The sequence below is a fragment of the Caloenas nicobarica genome, chromosome Z (genome assembly GCF_036013445.1).
Source record: "Caloenas nicobarica isolate bCalNic1 chromosome Z, bCalNic1.hap1, whole genome shotgun sequence".
NCBI lineage: Eukaryota > Metazoa > Chordata > Aves > Columbiformes > Columbidae > Caloenas > Caloenas nicobarica.
In genome coordinates, this window is record NC_088284.1 from 96,567,598 (window position 1) to 96,592,891 (window position 25,294).

Genomic DNA, 25,294 nt, shown 5'->3' on the forward strand with positions numbered 1-25,294 from the left:
CAGTGATCAATATGCCTATGCAATTAAAGGAGCAAGTGTTGCTTTTGCCATTTCCTCCAGCCAACCTCAATTGCTTCAGTCTTGTCTAGGGGATAACTCTCCATCTTGTACTAAAACACATGGCAGTGTTGGACCCATTGACCAATTTGCCAACACTATTTCCTTTAGAAACCTTTGAGAAAATACCAAGCATTCCAGAAAACAGATGTGCTAAACCTTTTTAGGGAAAAACAAACAAACACAACAACCGTCAAACTCCACCATGTTTTTGTTCTTTTGTTTTTGGCTGGATTATTTTTTTTTTCCTGTTGGTAGTGCTTACAGTTCAGATAAATGTGATTTCTGCTATGGAGTTCTAGAACAGTCTTTTTTCACAACAACATGGTTGGAAACAGGAACCCTTCGACAAACATAGCTTTTGTATGCTTGTTGTATAATAGTGATAACCTCACAAAAACCTCACGTTACCAAGATGCATTATTGTTTGATTTAACAAACAGCTTTTCTTTCCTTTGTTGTCTGTGTGCTGAATACACTTGCTCCTTCATGCACTTTATGCTGCTGCTGTAGAGGGTTATGACTTAATTAAATGTCTCTTCCTTTTTTCTTACAGTTTTATTTCAGAACCTTTAAGAAAAAAAAAAAAAAAGGCAGTCAACTGCTTGCCTCTGATCCACTTTTATCCCTCTCATTTACAATCTGAGAAAAAATGAGCACACTGGATACCTCCTAGTGAGTGGCTGACAACTAAAGATGAGCAAAACCTAATACTTTGTTATTATCTAGCCTAGAGAAAAGTTTACAGGATAACCAGCTATTGACCTTTCCAAGTAAACATATTTAAGAATTCAGTGGTTGTGGGGAGCTTAGACAAGCCACAGCATGAACCCTTCAGAAAATGTCCAAATGCTTGTACTTGAAGTTTAAGTGTATCACTGAAACAATTTTTCTTTTTTACCATTTGTCTAACATTTCAGACAAACACAATGGAGCTGAGGTTCCATTTTTCACATTATATATATTATAAACTAGGTGTACAGTTTGAACATCTCTCAAGTGGCACAAGAGCTGACTTTAATCAGTACCCTTCACTCCCTAAACTTGCAGAAATGCTGCTGCAGTGCTATCTGAAAGCATACACTGGTGAGGAAATTATGATCACTTTGAAGTATAACAGCAATGGACCTTACCTAGTGTCCTTCTTTTTTTCCTCTCATCTTTCTTTCTCTCCCTCTAACCTATTTTTCTTTTCTTTTTTTATTTTTTAAATTGTTTTTTTCTTCTGTCGCTGTCATCTGCCTTTCTGTTTCTCTTTATCTTCCTTTAAATTAGGTTTCCATTTAATTGACTATAACCAGGATTAAAGCGAGATGTTTTTCTTACAAAATTGAAAAAAAAAAAAATTAGAAGAGTGTATTTGTCAATTGCTGCCCATTTGCCATGGTGAGTTCTGTGGTGCATGTTGATATAGAGAGAAACAGGGATTGTTTTCCGACATGAGTAACCAGAACAGATGAGCTTTTCAAGGTTGTTGCTTCCCTTAACTCTTCAGGAAAAAGAAAGGTGGAAAATTCACACAAATCTCATTAACTGTAAACACATTTGCTTTAAATAAACTTTCATCAGTTTCCTTGACGTTTTTCCATACCTTTCTATTCAAGTTGTAAATATACATCCAAATTGAGGCTACCTAATTTTTTTCTTTCTCTCTAAAATGTTGCACTTGAGTTATTCTCTTGTCTTCCTGAGGACAGCAACACACAATGAGATATGTTATGTCTGATGACATTGTTTTATGTGTTCTGGTACTTTATCCTGCAGGTTGGGGTTTCGTTGGGGTTTTTTAAACTACCTTGTTTATTTTTATGCTAGCTACACTGTAATGTATCATTCCTAGTTAATGTTTGCAAGCTGAAGCATACATGTGTCACAAATCCTGACAGTAAATAATTAAAGTATTTAAATAAACGTGTGTCTGTATGGTAGTTTTGTGGTTGTACAAATTTGTAGAGCAAGATCTTATACTGATCTATAATTATAACTGCCACTGACTAGCATGATCCTTACTGAGTCAGATTAATTTACACATTAAGCAGCCATCTGTAGAAATTTTCATAGTACCTTGTTCGCAATGCCAGGGCTCACACAGGGATTCAAAAACTAACTTGGCCTCTAGGGATTTTTTTTTAGCACTGCTATGGGACACATTTGCTGTGAACAAATTATTCTAGACACTGACACCTTTTACCCTTTGTCACTGTTTTATATTACAATCAGCAAAGGCTTTTTAATATTTTGCATATATAACGACAATTGGTAAGCTCAGAACAGTATAGATACACATATGTGTATGTATATTTTTAAAGTCCTTCACTCTGTGTAAAAAATCTTTGCAATACTTCTGAACCAGAACAGATTTGCCATCATCTGTAGTCATAAAAGAGAAAAACACAACATATTTTGGCTACAGTAAGAAACATATTGCAAGCCTGTTGATGCTAATTCTCTAAAAAAGGAAAACGACTGCAGTGTACTGTGTAAGAGTCTTATGCATGAGTGTTTTATAAGTAAGCACAACTCGTGTGCTATAAAGGGGAGATAACAAAACCCACTTTCCCTGATACAAAAATAAATTGTAAAAAGTAAGTATAAATACCGTCTGTAAACCCAGTTTTCTAAGATGAACGGTGTGTTCTTCAGTTATCTTCAATCAAATGAGTGAACAAAAGAGCTGCTGAAGTTAGAAAATGAAGGTTATTGTCCCCATTTCTATCATCAACACGCTCTGTAGTGGGGAGCAAGTCACTTCATTGCTCTGCTACGCTTTTTCGTTTCTCACTTTTGCCTATTTTACCTGTTCAGACTATCAGCATTTTCAGACAGAAAAGTCTTCTAGTTCTGCTAAAGCACCTAACATCATGGGGCTTTAATCCACATGGGGGCTCTGAGCATTATCATAATACTAGTAAAAATAACTGTAATGAAACAGCAAAAGCACAGTCACCTGCCAGATTCAGCCAGAAAAACGGGCTCTCTATAATATGTAGAGAGTGTTCTCGTATGCAATAAAATATTCATGATACTGAGGCCAAGAAAGTCATGGGTATTCATGGAATAGATCCAACAATAATATATTAAGTCACTTTCCATCTTAGAACAGGGCTTTTAAACAGAGGAAGAATTATTTAGGGTAAATCTATACTATTTAAGAGGTTCTAACTCATGGCAAAGCAAAATCCAGTATGCCCACTTTCTGACGCTGTATGAAAAATGGTAGCAGGAGTCCACCCAAGCTAATTAAACCTGATTAACAAATACACTGGAAGAAATCAAACTAATTTGTACACATATGCACACACAAAAGAGCTTAATGCCAGTGAATAATTGGCCATGTCTTGCTAGCATTTCCCAAAAATATCAGCTGATCACAAACCGAAGGATAGTAACAGAGATCCCAGTTACTACAGTGAGTAGGAGGATGAGACCAAATCACCCAGCAGCTTTTTTCCAGCCACTGGCCGTCCGATGTGGATTCTTAGCAAAGGCATCTAAGGACAGGGCAAATGGACCACTCCACAGCAGAGCTTTCTAGGTTGTGATTCAGTGGTTCAGTCTCTCAGAACCTCCCATCCAACATGTTTAACAGCAACCAGTATGGATTTCTTTTGAAATAATTCACATCTCTTTCTCAATTAATTTTACTTTTGCTATCTACAGCAGCCTGTGTTAGTGAGATCCACAAAGGCAAGCTATGTGAAAAACTACTCTTTTTTTTGTTTCTTTTGTTTGTTTAAAATCTATCATCTGATCATTTCATTAGAAAACTTTAATTCTTATTTCACAAGAAATAGTGTACAATATCATTTCCTACTCATTTTTGCTCCATCTGTGGCTGTATGGGCATGTCAGTCATATTTTACAGAATGAATTCTAAAACTTCTGATTTTCTCCTCACACAGAGACCAACTCAGCCCTTCAATAATTCTTTTGTTTAACAAAACATTGTGCCATTCACCAGTGTTCTTTATGCAGAGAGCATGGCCAGAACAGCACACAGTATTTGGGAGGAGTAGCACAAACCTGTAAAATGGCATGACCGTATTTTCTGTTTTGTAGCCTTCCAATAATTACTAACCTCGCTATAATTCTTTACATTATGTTTGTCTTTCAGATCGCTCATGAGCACAGCTATGGAATTTTGGAGGATTATCCATAGCATTGTCCACTTCAGACTGTTTTATTCCTATATGAATTGCATGCTGTGCTGGCAGTTCAGTTTTTAAAGTAAATTTTCTGAATGATATTATCGAGAAAACTTTTTTTACACCGCCATTCACTCACCTTCCCAGATCATGTATAAATATGTTGAATACCTATGTTCCAGTATCAGTCCCTAGAGGATCCTCTTAGGAAACTCTATTATTAAAAGCGTTCCTGCACCTTATCTCTCCCCTTTGAACCAGTGTATGAAAACATTTCTTCCTGTTCCATAACAGCTGATTTTCTTTAGGAAGCTCTGGTGAGAGGACTATTGTGAAGAGAAGGCCGTTCTTTTTCTTACTGCCTCTCAAATACTTCTGCCTAGGAACATAATGCAGGACTTTCTCTATTGGTCTTCCTAGATCTACTAACTGTATGTTATTTGCTTGGGCACAAAAAATCAGATAAAGCTGACAAATCTGTAGTTGTACAGGTCACACCTGGAACCTAAATACTGACAGTGTTTGACACTTTCAGTTTCTGCAATACCACCATTGATTTAAGCAGCAGGTGTAGGCACCACCATTTACTGAGCAGCAGTTTCATATTTGTTGCCCTATCAAACTGTGAGGAACATCTGGAAATGTGCTACTATTTGTTTAAATGGTTTGTTCTTAAAATTTTACTGGTGCTTCACTCTGAGGCTCAAACTCTCCTTACTGTTCTCCTTTCTTTATTGCCCCATTTCCTTGACCTCCATTTTTACCTCGGTCATGTATAAAGGCTGGTAAGCGTTCCACAGAATTTTCTTTGTACTAATCTTAATCATGTTAATATTTAGCTTGTGTTATTTATTACTTTCTTCATCTGGTCATTACTTTCACTTTTGATTTCTAAGAGATTCTGCTGTGAAGAAATTCCTTTCCTCTTCAGTTTAACCAGGTTGGTTTTATAATGTTTTCCTGCACTTTTTTTTTTTTTTTTTTTTTTTTTTTATATAGTGATGTATACTTTACTCTCAGCCACTTGATGTGATGTATACTTTACTCTCAGCCACTTGATACTGAAAACTATGAAATAAAGTTAGTGAACAGAAGAGGCCTCTTGCAATATAACTTATGCTGAGGATTATGACCTGGTAATGTTGTGAAACCTTCAGAACTCTACTTGATAATCATGAAGTGATACTACAGAAGCACTTACCAGAGAGTGCGGTGGTGGCTAACGGCACTGTCAGCTGTCTTTTGCATATTCTGGGCACAGCAGACTTTCTGTGCCTTGTGATGCCGAAGAGGCTTCTTTCCCATACAGTTCACCCCATGCCTCAGCATTGTGGTTGCAATTAAGCAAAATTTTTTGTTTACTTGGACTAATCCTACTCACAATTCTCAGCTGGATCTTTGAGAAAATCACTCTGTAAGATTGGACAGGATGTTTGTGGGAATTTTCTTTTCATCAAGACTCACATAAATCGTTACAGTGGGAGTACTAGGATCTCTTAATATTTTTTTCAGTATTCAATTTATTCCAAGGCAGTTTGATGTATTACTTCTTGTATGGAATGATGACTGGGCATGTTAGATGTAATTCTAATTTAGAAACAGACTGGGAGTAAACAAAGAAACTAAGATTCATCAGGGTAACAATTACAGGTTACTAGTATAATACAAAAGTTGAGTATATTATTATGAAATATATTGTATATCTTCCTTGAAAATCAACTTCTTAAAGAATATCTCCTTTGGTAATAAATGTTTAAAAGGTCTTCTCGTCGAATATCATATGACATGCCTCTTGGGGCTGGCCATAGGTACTGGTAAATAGATTTAAGCTAAAAATGCAATGTGAAAGAAATTCTGTCCACGATTACAAGAACAATTGGCTGGCAAATGAGAGCTTTATTTCAATTCAAAGATGATTTGAGACAAAAACTTAGAGATTATATAAAAATTTTGTTAGAACTTTCTCTTCTGTCCAAGTCCATGAATTAAGACTATATAAGGGAGGGTGTGCGAGATCAACTTTTCTTTATGGGAAGAGCTATGAGGCGAGGACTAAAATAGCTACTATGAGTAGGAAACAAACTTGAACATACTGATCTGACAAGACAGGTTTTCTGAACAGTAAGTGGGGTATCACAGTTTATGAAATTCCAAATAATTTGGAGAAGGTTAAACACTCTTGTGATATGTGCACAAAGAAGTTTAACACACAAAATTGTACTTACTGTTATTACAAAACTGAAGATTACAATCACATTTACAGCACAATCTCCAAAAATTCTACACTAATTCCAGCTACAGGAATGACGCCACTGCTGGGTATTCCTACTATTTGATAGTGCTATTCTGCACTGCTGAGCAGCTATCTTCTCTATGAGGATTTCAAAATATTCATGTACATGCTCTAATGGTGTATTTCTACTCTTGAAAAAAAGAATGAAAATGTGCACAGTAACGTGAAAAGCTTAACAGTTGCCTGGAGAGTTAAGGAACACATTTCCAAATGTACATTACCCTTTGCTTAGGCTGCTTTCCTAAAATACAACTTGTCATACAAAATTCAGAGGAGCCATAATTTGCACAACCTTCTTTTAGGGTATGGAATAACTATTTACACAGTCCCCAGTCCAAAGCTATCAATGGTTTAGTCTCAGATTTCTCAGAAGAAATAAGTTGTGGCAGGATCAAGCAACTGACCCAGGAACTAAACAGGATTTAAGTTCATCTAAAATTACAGCCCCCACGGCCTGTACTCCAAACCACCCTATCTAAGAAATACCTAAAATTTACTATGTACGTGCCTGCTCGGGGCACTGCAGCAAAGCGTGCCTTCCAGATCCCACTGCCGTGCATCAGGATGACTGTGGGAGCTGGGTGCCTCACCGCGAAATCAGGGTGGATCTGCACCTCTGCACAGACAGGCCTCCAGGCAGCACGAGAACTTGCAAGAAAAATGCACAGCATTAGCGAGTCCAAGTGCTGCTCAGACGTTTTGCCCAAGTTTTTGTGTTGCTATTTTGGACTTTCATACCCAACATCTTGGTTTTGCTGGGAGAATCCTTTCTTTCAGTGTGATCTAAAGCCAGTGTCTGCTCTCCAGAATCCCTGAAAACTCAAAATGGAGTTTGCACAAGTATGACCCAAAACAATTACTTAAATACAGAACAACTTTTACAGTGTTACCTATATTAAGTATGGCCAAGAGCAAGGAAATATTGTAAATACAGGTGAGTTATCCTCTATCTGGAGGAAAATCATCAAGATTTGAATGGCCACTTCTGTGCCCCTTTGCCTGGCAAATATCTTCCATGTGATAATGTTTGAAGCTATCGTTTCAGGATTATTAACCACCTCATATGCCAGTGACCATTACTTTTACTGGGAAGTAAAAATACAGGGAATGTTTGAAGAGTAAAACTAGAAAAGGTGGTCCTAATCTAGGTAAATTGGGAGGACAAACTGAAATTTTAAAATCTATACAATCTGGAAACCAGGTGGCTCAGAGGGGAATTTAATTGTAATACATAAAATCTAATATGCTGCAGACATAGTCAATCCAGGTTATTGTTTTTCCCCTAAAACAGATATTGCAGCAAGAGGACATACTGTAAATTGAAGTTACAGAAGAACTCTAAGACACGGGGAAGCAATTTTTTCCTTAACTAAAAAATATTCTGCAAGACAAATGTACAGAAAAAAAACCCACTGCAGTCTTCCAGAAACAATCAAATGTTATTATACAGGAAAGCTGGGATAGAAAAGTATGCCTTAATTTGTCAGCTGTTTTGCATTAAATCCAAATTTTTAGGCCATTATATTTTTTCATACTGTGCATACATGTAAACAGAGAAGTTCATTTGTGTGACAGTTTGGAGACACAATAAAGAATTGCAATAAAAAAAGAAAATATAAAAGGTTGTGTGAGGGAGATTATATTTATTTATTTTATGGAATACAATTTATTTGAGGAAGCTAAGAATATGGCTATGTGGAAACGTGCAGACAGCAACCCGCTTAGTCAGCCTGTGCTCTAAGCTAGCTGGGAACGTGCCAGATTTGGTCCAGCACTGTATGACCATACAGTGTGTTCGAGGTAAAACGTTCTGTGAGATCTGTTTGCATCCATCTTTGTAGACATGCCTTAAGTTTTTAAAAAAAAAAAAAAAAGAAGAAAGAAAAAAAAATTCTCAGTTTGCATATACTGTGTGAAAATTCCTGGAACTTGGCAGCTAAACTGTCCAAGGATTCCTCTGCATTTAACAAGCGCTATTCTTGGGCTGAGCAGGATTCACTGTAATTTTCTCTGCAGTTGTTCCTCCTACCATCTAGAGACAGGGAAAATACTCCTCCAGGGAGCCTGTCGTCTACTGCCTGGTGCTTGGGAAAGGATTAAAAACAAAGGGTGCCAAACCCAGAACTGTTGGTGACAGAGGAACGAGGCAGACATGAGTGCCTGGAGAGCGACACTCTGGTAAGCGTGTCAGGTGTGGAGGGCAGAAAGGATGGCACGGAAGGGGAGGCCCCCGGCCAGAGTGCCCGAAACCATGGACCCCCAGAGCTATGGCTGCCGTGGTGCTGTGCAGGGGCCCAGCCCAGACTCTGCGCATTTCTCTGGCTCTGAATCTCCCTCACACGTGTGGGTTTTCTCCCCCTCGCTCCAAGGCCAACAACCACAACACCAACGCCATAGACACTGCAGCAGCAGAGAGTGTTGTGGCGAAGCAGCACAGTCATAGATGTAGTGCTTAATTCTGCTTTCTACTTACTTTGTATAAGGAAATATAAATAGCAATTAAATGCCTCATTTTCCTGTATTCATATTATTAATGTCATTTCTAAGAATCACAGTCATTACCCTGAAAAAAAAAAAGACTAAATGTCCAAGACTGTCAACTCTTTGTAGCATCATCCATCCACTACTGTTTATGAAGATAAGTTTCAATTGAAATAATAAACTTATTTTAAAAAGAACAGATGAGGTCAGATGTTTGTCTCTTCTTCAAAAGTCTAGAGAAAGGAAATGTTTTTTCAACTATTTAGTTGATGGAAATTTATTGTTAACTTTTGCTATGTAGAAATTTGACACAAGTTTTCATTTAATTATTTGCTGTAAATGTCTCATGGACTACTGTCTGAGGAACAACATGCATGGAAAAGCACTTAAGAAGCACCTGGAAGAAAAGAGCAAAGACCTAAGTTTTTATTCGTATGGTTCAGGAAGAAAGAATTGAGAAAAGCTATATTCAAGTCCATTTGTGAACACCCAGCAAAATTTTAAAAGGACTATTCAAGAACTTGTCTGCAGTAATAATAGTGACCGTTCCTAAAGAGCCACAAACTAAAGCAAGGACACATGTGAGATATAAAGGAATCCAAATTTATCCAGTCAGACCTTTAGCAAAACTGCATCTTTTCTTTTCCCCTTTCTATTGCATTTTTTAGCTATGACAAATGTCAAATCAGCACTGTTTACCAGTAGTAAAAAGGAAATTTGAGGTTTTAAGTCCATAAGCACAGATATTTAACTTTTAGTTTAGGTGACTATTCCCACTGTCTAACTGTGAGATGAATCTATGGAAGAACAGATCTCCGTTGCTCTATTTGTGTGAACAGAGCTGTGATCTGCCACACGGACATGCACAGCAGTCCAAATTTAGCTAGCCTAGATTCCTGCCCCTGTGTTTCCTGCTGGCTGCTTGGGGGCCTTCAGGGGCACCTGGCCAGTGGGAAACGTGAGATTAAGGAACTTAGGTGGAATTGAAGCCATCCAAATCTGGGCCAATGTCTCATTATTACTGCATCTGTAGAAGTGCTTATCAGGAAATTCATTCTACCTATTCATTTTATTCAGCTATTTTGATCATTTATGTGCCCTAGTTCATTCCCTAAATTGCCAGTAATATGCAATGATCGCAAAGGCAGCATGGTAAATCAGGGCAATGTAGCACAGCTCAAGTCTTCAAAACCAATTCCTGCACATTCATTAAAAAACTTGACAGTATGTTGAGCAAAGCTGGTAAAGCCAGTAAGGTGGTTCTGTTTATAGCAACGTGGGTAATCGATGCACATGCATCTTTTCCTGCAAGGTTGCTCGAAGTAATTAGTAACAGTGATACAGGGAATTAGAAAGCAAAACTGAAAAATAGCAGGTATCAGCTACGAACCACTCAAACATAAGGACAGCAGGGTACAGAAAATTCTTGGCTAGAAGTTACTTTCTTCATGGGGGATTTTAGCTGCTCATAAATCTGTTGGGAAACAGATATATCCAAGCATGCTGTGTCAAAGAGAGAATTTCATCGTTTGCAAAAAAAGGCAAAACTGCCCTAGATCTAATTCATACTGAGAGGATGGAGCTGCCTGAGGATATGAAAATAAAGGAATATCCCAGAGCCAAGGACCATAAGCTGTTTAAATTTAGTATGGCAAATGATGGATCCATTGCAGAGTACAAAGACAAATGAACAAACTTACATTAAAACATTTAAGCTAAGTTCTTGGCCATTTCAAAGTCAATATCAATGTTGCCATTGACTTCAGGAGGTCCAGAATTGCTTTTCTGGTTAACAAAAATGCATGGAAGATGACAGAGGAAGGATATTAAAATCTTCCTCTTTTCTACTACTCTTAAATAAAGAAGCAGCCAATGCTACTTCACAAGAAAAGAGCATGGAGTTTAGTAAAATAAATACAAATTTCTACTGAAATTAGAATATAACCAAATTAAATTACTTTATAGCCAACAGAACACCTTCTTATCACTGTAGGATAAAAGTTGTAAAAGAAAAGAATAAGAAAGAAATGTTTAGGGGCTGCGAGAACAAAAAAGATTTAAAGTGCTCCTAAAAATCCTAATAAGAAAGGAAGTCCTTTCAATAGAAAAGGAAGATTACATTAATAACAATTCAGAATTATAAAGATGATGAACTATTATTTAAAAATATGCCCTTAACAATAATAAAAATGAAAAAGAATGGAAGACAGTAAAGATAAATGCGAACAATTAACAAAGAGGAGTTTGTATTAATTGACTCTTACAAAAGAGCAGATAAGAGCATGTTTCACAGATTTGAACACAGCTGAGTCAGCCCTCCCTAATGTTATTGTCCTCTGATATTAAGAGATTCTACAAACATGTTTTGTACCATTGACAAATATTTGCTGAAAAGCTACTGGAAGAAAGGAGGAAGTTTGTCTACAAGAAAATTGCAGGAAGCCTAGCAATTACCTTCTACTTAGGTTAATCACTGAAGTCTTTGTCCTGGAAGTCATAGCTCAGTTTAGGTGTCCAGAGGCACATACACATCCTTCTGAGAGTCAAGCCTACCAAAAAAATAGAACAAATTATAAATAAACCTCTTATCCAGGCAGGAACAGTTGAGAGAATGAGTGTAAGGAATAAAACTTGCAAGTACTCAGTGTAAGTTAGAATTGCTAAGTATCTTACTGTACTAAATTCAGGATCGAATAGAGGATCAGGAGAATGCCACCCCGAAAAAAAGAGCAAAATCAGGAAGGAAAGTAGCCAAATCCTAGAAATGGAACCTTTCTAGAGAATCCTTTAAATAGAGTTCAATAAGAAACCACAATTCCATCATTTACACGATGATGAGGAAAGCTGCTTTCTCTGCTGTCTTTATGTCTGTAAATATATTTGGTTCCAGCATTTTAACAACTGGGAACTGCAGTTGTCTTTTTTTCTAGCAGCCCCTCTTTTCTTATCACTTTAGGTATTAACAGTCAGGAATCTGTTAATCTGGGGAGCATGATTTAGCTTGATTAACGTTAACAGTGTATCCCTTCTTCTTTACTGGTTGACTTACTGAGAGGGACATGTAACAAACTCCTCACCTGGCTTTGTTATCCACCTTTTGTCTCAGTTTAAAAGGTAATGAAAAGCACACAAACGCTCTTCCGCTTTCACAGATGAGGAGGTTCCGCAGCTCAGCGTGATCAAATGCTACTGTCACAGGAGCGACGTTGAAATGAAACGGCAGCATCTCACAGCCTCGAGAAAAGCCCAGGCACTGAAAGGGATGTGCTTCCAGTCCCCAGCTCATCCTCCTCCCGAGGCCGTAACAGGACTATAACTGTGTGACACGGGAAGAGACAGGTACCCAGGTATTTATTAGTATGCATTATGGAGACACCTACTCTCTTGCATTGCCCCGCCCCAGGCTCTTCCAGTAGCACCACTAGTCAAGCTCTTTCATTTGGGAACGCCTGCTACAATTTCAGTGCAGAAGGAGCAAAAAGAAACACTCCTTCAAATTGAATTTTATAAATATTGCGGTCTGCAAACACGGCAAGCAATTCCGACAAATTCTTAGTCGTCTTCAAGCCAAGTTCATCCAATCCAAACTGTAATTACATGTAGCCAGGACAGTCATACTGTACCCATATTAACTTGGATTAATCTTGCAAAACAGTTCTCACAGAAACAAAAATGCTCAGTCCCTTGGTTTATATTATGATGTGCAGAAGAATTGCTGATAAATAACACTAGAAATTGAGTAAAGCTTCTCCAGAAATAATCTACAGTACGACAAAATGAAGGCTACACAGTCATTGAGATATTAAATATGAAAGACCTTTCCGATTTACTTACAGCATTCAGTATAACGGATTTATTAGCAGTTCCTATCTTTATGGTAAATGATGCATAAATGATGGCAAAGGTGTACAAGAGAACTGTATAAAGACTCTTGCAGAGTGAATAAATTGGTTGAGTGCCAGCTTTTCTAAGGGTGAATGGTTCCACTGACTTGTTTAGGGCATATCATGCAATGATGGATGTAAAATTACATTTTAGAATGCCAGCAGTTCAAGGGAAGATTCCAAATTTATGAGGGACAACACTCTTATTCTGATAAACCAAACACGTGGCCTCAGCCTCTCCCCGCAGGAGAATCATTTTTCTGTTCCAAGGCAGGAGCAGTGGAACAAAGCCCCTTGTATGCACAAGAGCTCGATTTTTTTGTATAAAGCTGAAGCTCAGCTGAAGACCAGACAACGACTTATTTTTTTTGTTTTCATAGTTGTACCTGTGGATTTTTAAGGCAGTCATTTCCACGTGTAATAATGTCATTTTGAAATGAGACCAGCATTCCAGCAAGCCTTCTGTGAGATTCGCAGCTTCTTTTGCACCATAGTCCATTGCCATTTCCACAGGGCTTTTACAGTATACATAGGGAAAACGTCAATTCAAATTCAAAGACACAGACTACCTTATTTTGATGAAGCATCCTGTATATCATGTTCTAGCTGGAGGTGTTCTCGGCTGCTTGACAGGGAACAATGACATGACAAGCAGGGAGAGAAGGAGCTTTTAACCAGTTTAATGTGCAGAGAGTTGGCACTCACTGAAAAGTAATTTGCCTGTTTGCTATTTTTTTAAGTATGTCTCTTTCCTTTGACTTGTCATTACTCCTGTAATATACAATTTTGTCTTCTGTTTGTAATTTTCTGCTGCAGTGATTCCAACGGTTCAAAATAATCTCTTTCTATCTTACTGGAAATAAGATAACGGAATGTGTATCTAAGTAGTTTGCTTATTGCAAAACCTAAATGAGGTCCCATTTGGTATACCTTTCACTGCTATACTTTTCTTACTGCTGCTGCAGAGACCTTACATGAGTCTTACAGTGCTTGTGCTCTATACTTTTCGTATTTCCTGGGAGTAATTTGGGCCAAAGACATTTTTCATAAAAGAAAATGGAAGTCTGTTAAGCACTGTTCTGTGGACAAAAAAAACTCAGAAAGTCATCGCCCTTTTCTTCTGGGAGAGAGAATTAGTCTATTAAATGCAAGGCAACGCAGAATTCTACTTCAAGCTAAATAGCATTATTTTGAGCTGTTATCTGGCACATTACATTAAAGATAAAAGTTAAGAATTGGTAGAATTTCTACCATTCTTGCCTGCAGATTATTTTTCAAGTTAAGCTTTCAAATATTGAAAGTTCACATTAAGTGCCTTGATCAAAAATGATAAATGAACTACTGAATTAGAAGAAGATGCTGCTATTATTTTAACCAGTAAACTAACTCAGGGTTAATCTGGGTGTTATTTAGCCTATTGAAAGTGTTTGGAGTGAACATATGGTTTCTATTGTGAAATCAAGGCACAGTTTTAACTATGAATATAGATAATTACCCTTTGGACTTTAAACATTTATATGTGTCACGTTATGTTGGAGCATTTTTCATGGTCAATAGGTTGAAAGGTTATAGAGTCGAAAATGTAAATTAAGTGTGTTTGAGTAAAACTATCTAGTGTAATGATAGTACAATTCACTACTGCTCTCTCTTGGAAAGAGGTAGTAATAACAGTCAGCATGAGCAATGTAACAGGCTATGCATTTAAATACAGATTGTTATGGTAAAATATTTTAATACGAGAATTACAGGAGTTCAACCATAGTATATATAGCTAGAAAATCCCTGGTTACTGGAGCTTAATTTGATATATATACACAGTATATTTGGGGGCCTAATTATAATGCTAACAATAAAACCTTTAAATAAACCGTTTGTGTGTGTGCGCACGTGTGTGTGCGCGCCTTAGAGCCAGGAGTATTGCTATATCCCCAATACATTCTGCTCCTGATTTAGGCTTGAGAGTGTATTTAGTTTTACTCCCTGAGTGCAGCCCTTGGCAACACCCCCTTCCAAGGAGCCAGACACGCTGTCTGCACTGAGGATGGCTGAGGGACCCAGCCGGTGTGTGCGAGGAGCACTGATGTCCCGGCTGCAGCGGCCACCTCGCAGCAGCCCCACCATCCTGCGGCAGCTGGAGTGACCCCACCAGCCCAGGTTACCATCCCACCAGGGGCTCCAACAGAGAAAGCTAAAGGTGCTTCTGGTCCCTGGGCTAAGGGGGCACGTTCTCATCCTCCCTGAACAGCTGGAGGCATTTCAGGTGAGGTGAGCAGCTTCCTGCTTTGTCCTCATATTTCACCGAGATGCTGAGCACTAAGGCAGCTCCTGAACCTGAGCTTATTTCTTCAGGGCTAGCCTGCATTTCTCTGAACACCAGTGCACACCTCAGTATGGATGTGCCCTCATGTTAAATGTAGAATGCCTGTCTTATCTCCATTGAACTTCCAGCCGTTGGCAACCTGTGACCCAAATCAGCTTTAATCAAAACTGGCTAATTATTTATTAATAATTAATAATGTTGGAGTGTTTAATGTGCCTTAACGAACACAGAATAAGGCAGTAGACCACAAACAGTTGCTACAAGAAAACCCAGAACTTCCAAATAAACCACACAAATGAATGTTTATTCTTCTGAATACTCTTCTATGTGTTAATTATGTTTTAAATTTATATTTCTGTCCATTGTATCAGACTTTGCAAGAGAATACAGTCTTTCTCCATGCACACCAAACAAACAATGAAATCACTTTTTCCCTGCCCCACGTGTTGTGTGTAATGGGAGCCATTTTATTTAGAGCACATCTCTATTCCTGCTATTTCCCATTTCCAGAAACACACACACAAAAAGCACTTTTTAGTCATTTCTAGAAGCATGCATATTTAAAATATCCTTTGATTACTCTTTATACCATTGAACTGCATCCAAAACAGCTTCACTTATCTATTGCTTTCCATGGCAACCTGGTTTTTAGCACTTTCCAGTGTTGTTTTCTAACTTCTGAAGAATTACTTCTTTCCTTCCCTTCCATCATAGATGGTCACTCCCTGTCACTGTCAGTCTTGGAAACACACAGTGAGGTTATTGCTAATATCTAGTAACTGTTCATCAGTAAGAGCAATTAGCAAAAATACGTTGTTCTGTGAAAAATCCCAAATAGTCACATTTCAGGGTGTTATTTTGAAGCAGGATTAAATGTTGAACTATTTTTTTAAATAGATTTTTAAAAGCTGGGATTTTCTTTCATTGCAAAAGATGGGTTTTTCTCAGGATTTTCACTTAAATATATAATTTTATTTGTTTCAAGTCATCCTAAGCTGCGTGCCCTATAGTAGTTGCTCTTTTGGTGTGTAACAGACTCTTTAGCTGGACTTAAGGTGTAATAAGCCCCAGCTGCTGAGTGTCCAATGGATTATGCCATTTAAAAGATGAATTCCCATGAATCCATTTCCAGTTTATAAAATGCAGTTTCTGAAATGTTTTGGATCAGTTCAGGTAGCAAGCATTTTTTATTTTGGGTGAACTGAGATGAAACACGATAGTTTCTTCCAGTTTTCGTGACAGAAAAATTGAATATCATTGGCCTAGTTGAACTGTGTCAAGTGTCACAGAACTGTCAGTTGCTGTTAAAAATCTTAAGGTGAAAAATTATTGAGAAGGTGTCCCAACTATTACCATTACTGCTCTTTACTGTTTGTGCTACAGTGATATTAAAAGGCACAAGCTGAGAGCAAGGCTCTATTTTGTTAGGCATTGTAAAAATATATATAACGGGAGATCTTTCCTGAGAGAGTTTAGAATATCTGTGGAGAAGATAAGATTGAGGTGAGTGACCAGAAGAAAATGAAGGCTGGAGCAGGTTGATGGCAGAACTAAGAATAGGATACTTTCATTTTATTTTTGTTTTATTTTTAAACCTCAATTTGTTATTCCCTCAAAATAAGCCTTTTTGCTTCTTTTTAAAAGTGCATTGTGTTTATTTTCTTTTTGTGTGTCACTTTGCCTTTTTCTGTGTCACTCCTTACCTTCTTTTCCTTTCTCCCTCCCCTATCCTCTGTTTCCCAGTCTGAAAATCATTTTCCTAAAACATTCAGTTATACCATCTCATTTAATCTATTTTGTTTAGGTTTTATATCAACTCTTGGACCCATATATATATACCTCCTCTGTAAGGAAGTCTGTCTTTGTTAGTCCACTCCTATATCAAGTTTTCAGTTTTGTCTGCTGTTTTTATGTTTCCTGTTTATGTGCAGACAGGACTTTAGATTCCTTGATTAGAGATGTGCAGACTCTTGGGGAAAAAGAAAAAAAAATCCCTGAAGATTTCGTAAGCAGTGGTGGAGAAAACAAATTACCATGCTTTGCTTTTAATGAGGAAAGGGAAGAAAGGAGCTACCAGCGCTCTCCAGAAGTTATGCCTTCCTACCAGCTGGTGTTGGAGGTAAGCCTAGAAAGAGGTGACAATTGCATTTTGTCTCTTCACTTTGAATGGGATTTCTGTCGAATACTGCATTAACATAAAAACAAGCGCTGCATGGAAATATACTTTCAAATATGCAGGAAACCTTTTTTTTTTTTCTTATGAATTTTCAAGCCACTGAAGTGACCACCGTATTTTAGGTCACACCAGAAAAAAGTATCCCAGCAGCTGGCCTTGGCCTTCCTGCCACTGTTTCTGGCTGTCTGTGAGGCCTCAAGCTGCAGCTGAAAAAACATTGAAAATGGGGTCACTACATGTTTTTAATCCCCCCTCTTCCTACCACCAAAAAGATGTATTTTCTTTTGCCATGCAAATATTCATCCCTATTTCTCTCCTAATAAGCTTATCTTGCTGATAGTTTGACTAAGCTCATGTTGTATTCAAAACTCAAACTTTCCTAATTAAAGCCCAATTCCAGTATTCCTCCTTAGATATTCAGTGCTTCTGCACACTATGAAGAAAGATATTTTTAGAAAACATGGGCCACTTAATTCCCGTTAAGTTTTCTATAACAGATGGTATAGTTATTTGATTTATGCATTCACCTTCACATGGCCCTGCTGACTGCCAGGGTTTTTTAAACCTCTGAAATTCTTTTTTGTTATGCACTGAAACTTCACCCTTTCCACTGTATGAAATATTAGTTTTACTTAGAAAATCTAACTGCGTGCAATTTTCACGTTACTGAAATTGTGCACGGTCTGGTGATTAATTGTATTGTCTTGATCACAGCCTCAGCCTGATGTTCAGGGCTCATTACAGTGGGAGGAATTCCGCAGAACACGAATCTTAACCAGGTGTGGCTTATTAAAGTGGCAGTGCCCAATTTAAAGAACATAAAGGATTTGTATCAAAATTGATGCTTTTAGCTACTTTCCCCTCCCAGTATCATAGATATGTAATACAAAAAGGACAATGTAGCTTTCTCATGAAAATCACTCACATCCATCATGTGAAAAAGCAGCTCAGATCTGTTCCTCCCTTGAGTGGGAAGAGTTGCAATATACCTTTAGTACAGCACATTCATACCAAACATCTTCAAAACTTTCCTTAGTTTGACACAGATTACAGTTCCTAATGCAGAGTTTGCATTATCTACTGAATTGTGTATTTCTCATCTCTCAGGAAAACGTTTTTCTTTCCTCTGAAGATGCCCTTATAGCATCAGTACAAATACCGAGGAGAGGTAAATCTTGTAGGAAGCTATTGACAGCATTTGTCTTGAATTCAACCCAGACTTCATATTTCCATTCCATATTTTATGCAGTCTAATCTGATGTAGGGGAAAACGGCATAGGGAAAAGGAGAGAAAAAGAGAGAAAGCAAGCAGAGAAAACTTTTTACTACCCGGTGAGCTTATCTTCACCTCAGTGTGAGTGCTGAGTACATCACGGCTGATGCTAATATGCTGGTGTTAAGATGTCAGGTGGTCAGCAAGGCTCATTACCTGCCAGAGAAGCAATACAGCTTGCTGTTTGTTTAAGTGTTGGGAGCTTTCAGAACAGAGAAGGTTTAAGTGGGATTGTTGCCCCACTCTCAAGCTTTAGATAAGCCATGTGAGTTGGTTGTGCTTTTGTTGCTACTGTCGTGAGGAACTACAGCCTGACGCTTCTCTGCCTCAGAAATGTGAGTAAAACTTCACGCCTTTTCACAGCTATAGAAAACAAAGTCTAGGTGAATGGGCTAAATTTGAAATTGTAGTTGGCTGCCATTTCATCATGCTCTGTTGGTGTCAGGTGAAAGTATCAAATGTACCCACATGTTCATTGGTTATAGCATTTAAAATAGCTGCTCCTCGCAGGTCAGTGCTGGTTTGTGCTTCCCTAAAACTGACAAGTATTTTCCTACTGTCAAGAATAGAACTGGGCATGCTGTGAATCTTTTGAAAAAAAAGTCTCTGTGACCTTTTTTATGACTACAAATGATTTGATCTGGTGACTTGATAGCCATTTTCTCATAGTACGTGCCTCTGAAGTGCTTACAAGCAGAAAACAGTATGGGAACTCCAGCAACTTAGTGTAAATATTGAGTGTTTAAGGATAGTGACTAATGTAAGACTAGTTTTGTTCTTATTAGAGAAAGCAAAGAAAGAAACAAAGTGTCTGTGAAAAGCAATTGAAGCTTAATCCTCATAAAATCCAGAACTTTACATGAGATTGTTTTGTTTTGTGGGGTTTTTTTATTCTGAATGCTTTAGCATTGGTTCTAAATGAATTGCAGACAAGCAAAGAGGACTTCATTGTTCCACGTCCACATCCATCTGATATACTTCCAGTAGTCATTGAAGGGAAGGATTATGACAATGAGAAGCAATTGATGATAAGAAAGCCATTGGAAACAAAGGTTATCATTTCAGTGACTTCTTGTCTTTACTTTCACGAAGATTGTATTTAAATTCTCCTTGATACTTAAAAATTGTGGATGGAGTGGTGTATATTTTTTGAAGGAGGTTCATTCCTTAGATTGTGTATCTGACAAATGCTTTGATCCATTAATTCCATGTGGCTGACCAAGAAGTTTGGCAACAGGTATTCCTTATCTGAAAAGGAGTAAGTAAGTGGAAAATCAGCCTTGCCAAAAGCTGTTGTTATGGGAAGTTCAAATAAGGAAGTGGGAGAAGGACAATTCCTGCTGACAGCAGTGACTCTGACGTGGGCTGGTAAGAAAGGGAATTCCCAGGCAGCCAAGGCTGAACCAAAGGGAAAGTGCATGTCCTGGCAGGCTCTAGATAAAGGAGAGGACGCTTGAAAGCTTACACAGCTTCAGTGGCGGTGGGGCCTGAGGAATTAGTGAGCCAGCCCAAAACACGTCCCACAGGAAAAGCGGCATTGTTTCAAAGCGTAGGAGTGTTATCTCAGTGGGCAAGAAGGGAAATGCACGGGAAATGCTGTTGAGGACGTCCCCAGGTATGGTGTCTGCCCTGGGGCGCAGCAATGCGCTGCGTGCGTGCGTTGAGCTGCTGGGTTCCCGTGCAGAGCTGCTAATGCTACAGTGAGATTATCCATCCTGCTTCCAAGCCTGTCATTCCTAATTCTTGTGTGGCTATTCCTTTTACTGCCTCTTAGCGACTGTGGAAATCTAGACTGTGGCTGGTGTTGTGGTGTATGTTTCTTTAAGAAGGTGCTCTATAGAGATATCTTAGAATTAGCATGTGTATCATGAGACATAGAGGTTGCCATGGTAAGTACACATTTTTTAATTGAATAGCAGACTAATAGGCACATAAAACCTCCATAACTTGTTGGCACATAAATTACCTCTCCTGGGGCTGTAGGCAATTAAACATACTTCTTTTCTGAAATTCTTTCCAAGTCTTTTTTTCTGTTTTTGTTTAGATCAGAGCCTGTCGTATTTCTTTCCTTTTTCCCTCAACAATGCTTCTTGGTTTTCTTTTATCCCTTTTAGATTACTCTACCTGTCTTTCCTGCCTTCTTTTGAATGTCATATACTTCACAGAGCAGGGTAATAAAGAGGATATCGAACTATAAAAAGAGTCTGGTTGCTTTTTTGTATTAGTATTATTATTATTTAAAAGGCAAAATTTGGTAAATTCGCTGTTCATGGAATTCTCAGAGTGCAAAATAATGTGAGGCTTACACAATATTACTCACCTGTTTGGGCAAGTAAATAGAAGTGGCCAGTAAATCCCCAAAGGTATGTTCAAATCATATGCATTGGTATACTACAGTCTAAGTAGATGTTTCAGTGATCACCTTTATGCAGCTCCCCTAAGACCACATGTTCACCCCAGAACATAAGTTTGTGACATTTTGTAACTTTAGAAAATGGACTAATGCTGATGTAAATCTTGTTTGTTTCTTTTGCTTTATTTGAGCTATTCTGATTTGAACTGGCTGGCCCAGAGATCCTCTGATGTTATTCTCGACAATACTTTCCTCATTGGGCATGTTTTATTTTGCACTTTCAGTGGGGTAATGAATACATCATTTGCCTATGCCCATTGTTTCAAAAGTGGGCATTGTCTCTAATCTCTTCAGCAATACAATAAATCAGAAGCTGAGGCACTGCCTTCTCATTCCAGGTTTTAAAGATTTTTTTTTTTTTTTTCTTCCCTCTTTTCCGGTTACACATTTGTTATAGAGAAGCAAATCGAGAGAAGGTTATTTGTACTTGCTCATTCCTCAGCTATTTTTAGAACCCGTATTGACAAATTTTCAACTAGACATTGTATTTCTTAAAGAGCGCTGCCTTGAAATCACTGTGGCTTGAACAATAAGAAAATTCAGGACTCCAGGAGGCCAACACAACAGGATATCCATAAGTAACAACGCCTACTTATCAACAAGGGGTGAGCTTAACAGTCTTGTTCCTGGCTGTGACAAACAGTGAGCAGAATTCCTGGCGAGCCAGAGAGCAGCAAATAAATGCACAAGATAACTCTGAAGAAAGATTAGGCGCGTCTGACTTGGTCTGTTCCTTTGCACAAAATCGAGAGCAATTTAAAGCAATAATGACTGATAGTTTTCCACAGACATCCTGACTTTTATCCTATTGCAGTACGTAGTTCATCCACCTTTGTTTTTTTGCTTTGTTTTCAGTGTTCATTTTTTATGATGATGAAAGTGGTCTTGTCTTGAAGGAACAGATGAGTAGTCTTTTTTTCATTTTTTTTTTCTTTCCCCTGCGTAGTTCAAAGACACATTTAACAGCTTAGAACAAAAGGAAATTATTGTACAGATCAAGGGATTACAAAGCAATGTTTTTACAGATTTAAAATAAAATATAAACAGCTGTTGAGAGATGAATGGCACAGAGACAGTTGTTGCCAATTTATTAATAATACCAACACAAATCCACTCTGTTTATTATGTTTTTAACCCATGTTTGTCAACAGGGAAAAGAGTCATAATTTGAACTTGTAAAAATAATGAATGTATACCAGGTAGGTTCAGTACAGAGATTTGAGAATACCAGCGTGACTAGTGTTTGCCAGCTGTGTCTGTGTAATCAATATTTTCTAACAGTGTAATGAGAAATAGCTCATTTATATCCGTGCCCCTTTGGCCAAAACAATTAGTCACTGTTTGTAGCCTTGTAGGTTTGCCTGGTTTAGGAGGGGGGTTGAGAACATAGGCAGTGGCATGTATTAGTGCGTCCTGTCTCAAGTTGGAAGGAATGTACACAAAGTCTGTTTCCTTGAATGCGACAGAAACAAACACGTTGCCAGTCCTCCCTGGGCATGGAGAGCTTTGGATCTCTGGACTATTCGCTCAGCTGCTTCTCTCTTTGCTGCCCACTTTTCCAGCTATGTCTGGGCTGCCACCGTGTCCCTCCCCACCGTTGTTTCAGTGTGGAGCTCCCTGACCACCTCGGCTGCTCCCGCAGCCCATTGCTTTGGGCAGCAACTTCACATGTTCCCTTCTGGCTGCAGGAAGGCAGCAAAAAGCTTCTCCAGGCAGTCCGAAGGAGGGAGGTTTAACAGTTGCACAGCTGTAACCAAATCTGTGCCATTCCAGGGGAAGTTTGATAGCTTCTATTAATGCTTTAGGATAGCAGAATTTATTTGATGTAGACTGCCCAGCACACTAGAAATACTGCTTTCTAATGGAGCAGTAGCAGCGCATAGCAATAGTGATCAGGCTTGAGTTCTTTGTGCCATGTGACAAGTACACAAAGAAGGGACCTGGGACAAGCAAGGTAATGCTTCCTCAGCTCTTGCTAAGGGCATCGTTGTTGTGTAGACTTGTGGCTAAACAGAAGTTCCTGGGGGACTTTGAGTACAGGACAACAGATTTTGTAATGGAGTGGTAAACTACATCAGGCCTTCATCTCACAGCTGTGTAACAGCTCTCACGAAGAAAACACTTAATTTCACTGTATGTTTATAGCAATTTTCAGGCTATAAACTGCAAGAATTAGGTTCTTAAATATATGAGAGGGTTTTGTTGTTGGGTTTTTTTGGCGATGAAAATCTCACTATCTCTCTGTACCTGTAAGGTATATTACAAATTGATAAGGTACAATCTGAGAAGGGTAAGTACGGTAGATAATAGTCCACTCTGCAGAGAAAAAGCTTTCCACTCTTTGGAAAAAGCTTTCTGTAATTGAATAGACTTATATGAAGCTTTCTATAGAATTTCTAAACTGTCTGTCACTGTATACTAGAGAATTACAGCTTTCAGTTTTGGACAATCAATTCTGAAACTTTTGCAGTTTTTATTGGCTAAAGTTGATATCATACAGGTCTTTAGGTTTCAGTGAGCAAAGGTTTAGGCTGATGTTAATAGTGTTAGCTCTTTTCCTAAAATCAGCCATTAAATCAGTTTATATATTCCCTAAGTAATCTCCCAACTGTCAGTGTTATTGTTTCTTGAAAGGACACCTACCAGATATAATGATATTTAAGGGATCCAACAATATGAGAAAGATAGGCAAATGCATTGGATTTTTTTTGTTTTGTTTTGAATGTCTTGTAAATATTAAACCCGTCTTCCTGTGAGAGCCTTACTAGGTTTTGAACACTTGTCAATGGCTACCAGATCCCTTCATTGCTGGCAGCAGCCAGCACAAAGGTAGTACAGGCTACACTTTCATGCAAGTTTGTGTGGTGGAGATGAGAGCTATTTCTCTACGCACCTCTGAGGGCATTACACTAACTGTTGAAAGGCTTTAATTTAATGACACTCTCATGGTGTATCCTCTCCATCCTTTGCTCCTCTGTCAGGACTCCCCGAGATACCAGTGTGTTATCATAGTGGTGCTGCACCAGCCCATTTGCTTTGTTTGACCTGTTAAACCTTCTCTAGCCACTCCTGTTCCTTAGCTAACAGAGTGCAGGTATAACTTGGGCATTACTATTGTGACTGCTTTTTTTCTGGCCAAAATAGGCCTATTTACACTTTTTTCCCTGTCTTTCAAAGTAATACCTTTTTCATGCAGAAAATGTAGCTTTAAATCATAAAGACTTTTTAAATATGATGTCTTTACTTATGCTGAATAGGACTTAAATCAAGTAAGTTCACTTACTGACTTTTTATCCAAAATGAGAATATGGCTCCTATCACCTCTTGAGAGGAATGTATTAAATGAAAATTGGATATATTCAGGTTGAACTAATTTGTTCAGAACTGGTGATAAAGCGGTGTCTATGCACGTGATGTACATATGCGAGCATAAGGTATGAACTAAAGATTACCATTAAGGAAACTCCAGTGTCAGTGCTGAACTTCCCAAAGGGACCTAAGAAGGACCATTAACTGTTAAATGTGAGTAAAGTCTTGCTGCACAAAAGAATTAAGGTACTTGCATCCAGACTCTCTAGATGCCAAAGGACAGATTTAAAATGAGATAATACAGATGGGAAGTATAGAAAGAAAAAATTAATACTTAAGAAGCTGGATGATACATTTATTTTATTTATTTACAAAATATTCCAGGTCTTATACTGCTGCAACTCATACGCTTTAACAGTTTCTTTTCTGTGAGTAATTCTCTTGTCCCCAGTGCAAGAGAGGACAGTAAACAGATCTTGAGTGCTTCATCAAAATTCCCTTTCTATCACCACTCGGCACTTCACTTGACTTAAATAAGCCAAATTAATGTGCCACAGGAGACTTAAAAAGCAGTTTTCTCCCCCTGCCCTCAGGTATTCTTCTGCTATAAAATAATTTAGCCATGTTTTATCAGCAACATTAATAGTAAATGCTTACTCAGTAGTCCTTCCTGGCATTTAGTATATCTACTAGTGTGCTATTATGAATCAGATGGATAGGTAAGTTTTGCCTGATAAGATACCTGAGAAAGCCAAACTGTTGCTCTTGCTTTTATGATGGCCTAAAATCCACTATATCTGTTAAGATGAGATACAGTAAATTTGTGCTCGGACATGTGCTTAGTATAACCTCTCTCATTTACAATAGCTATATATAAAAGTAGCTTCTTTTTGCAATATTTACCTAACTATTAAATAGAGCTGATTTATGAAAATACAGAACA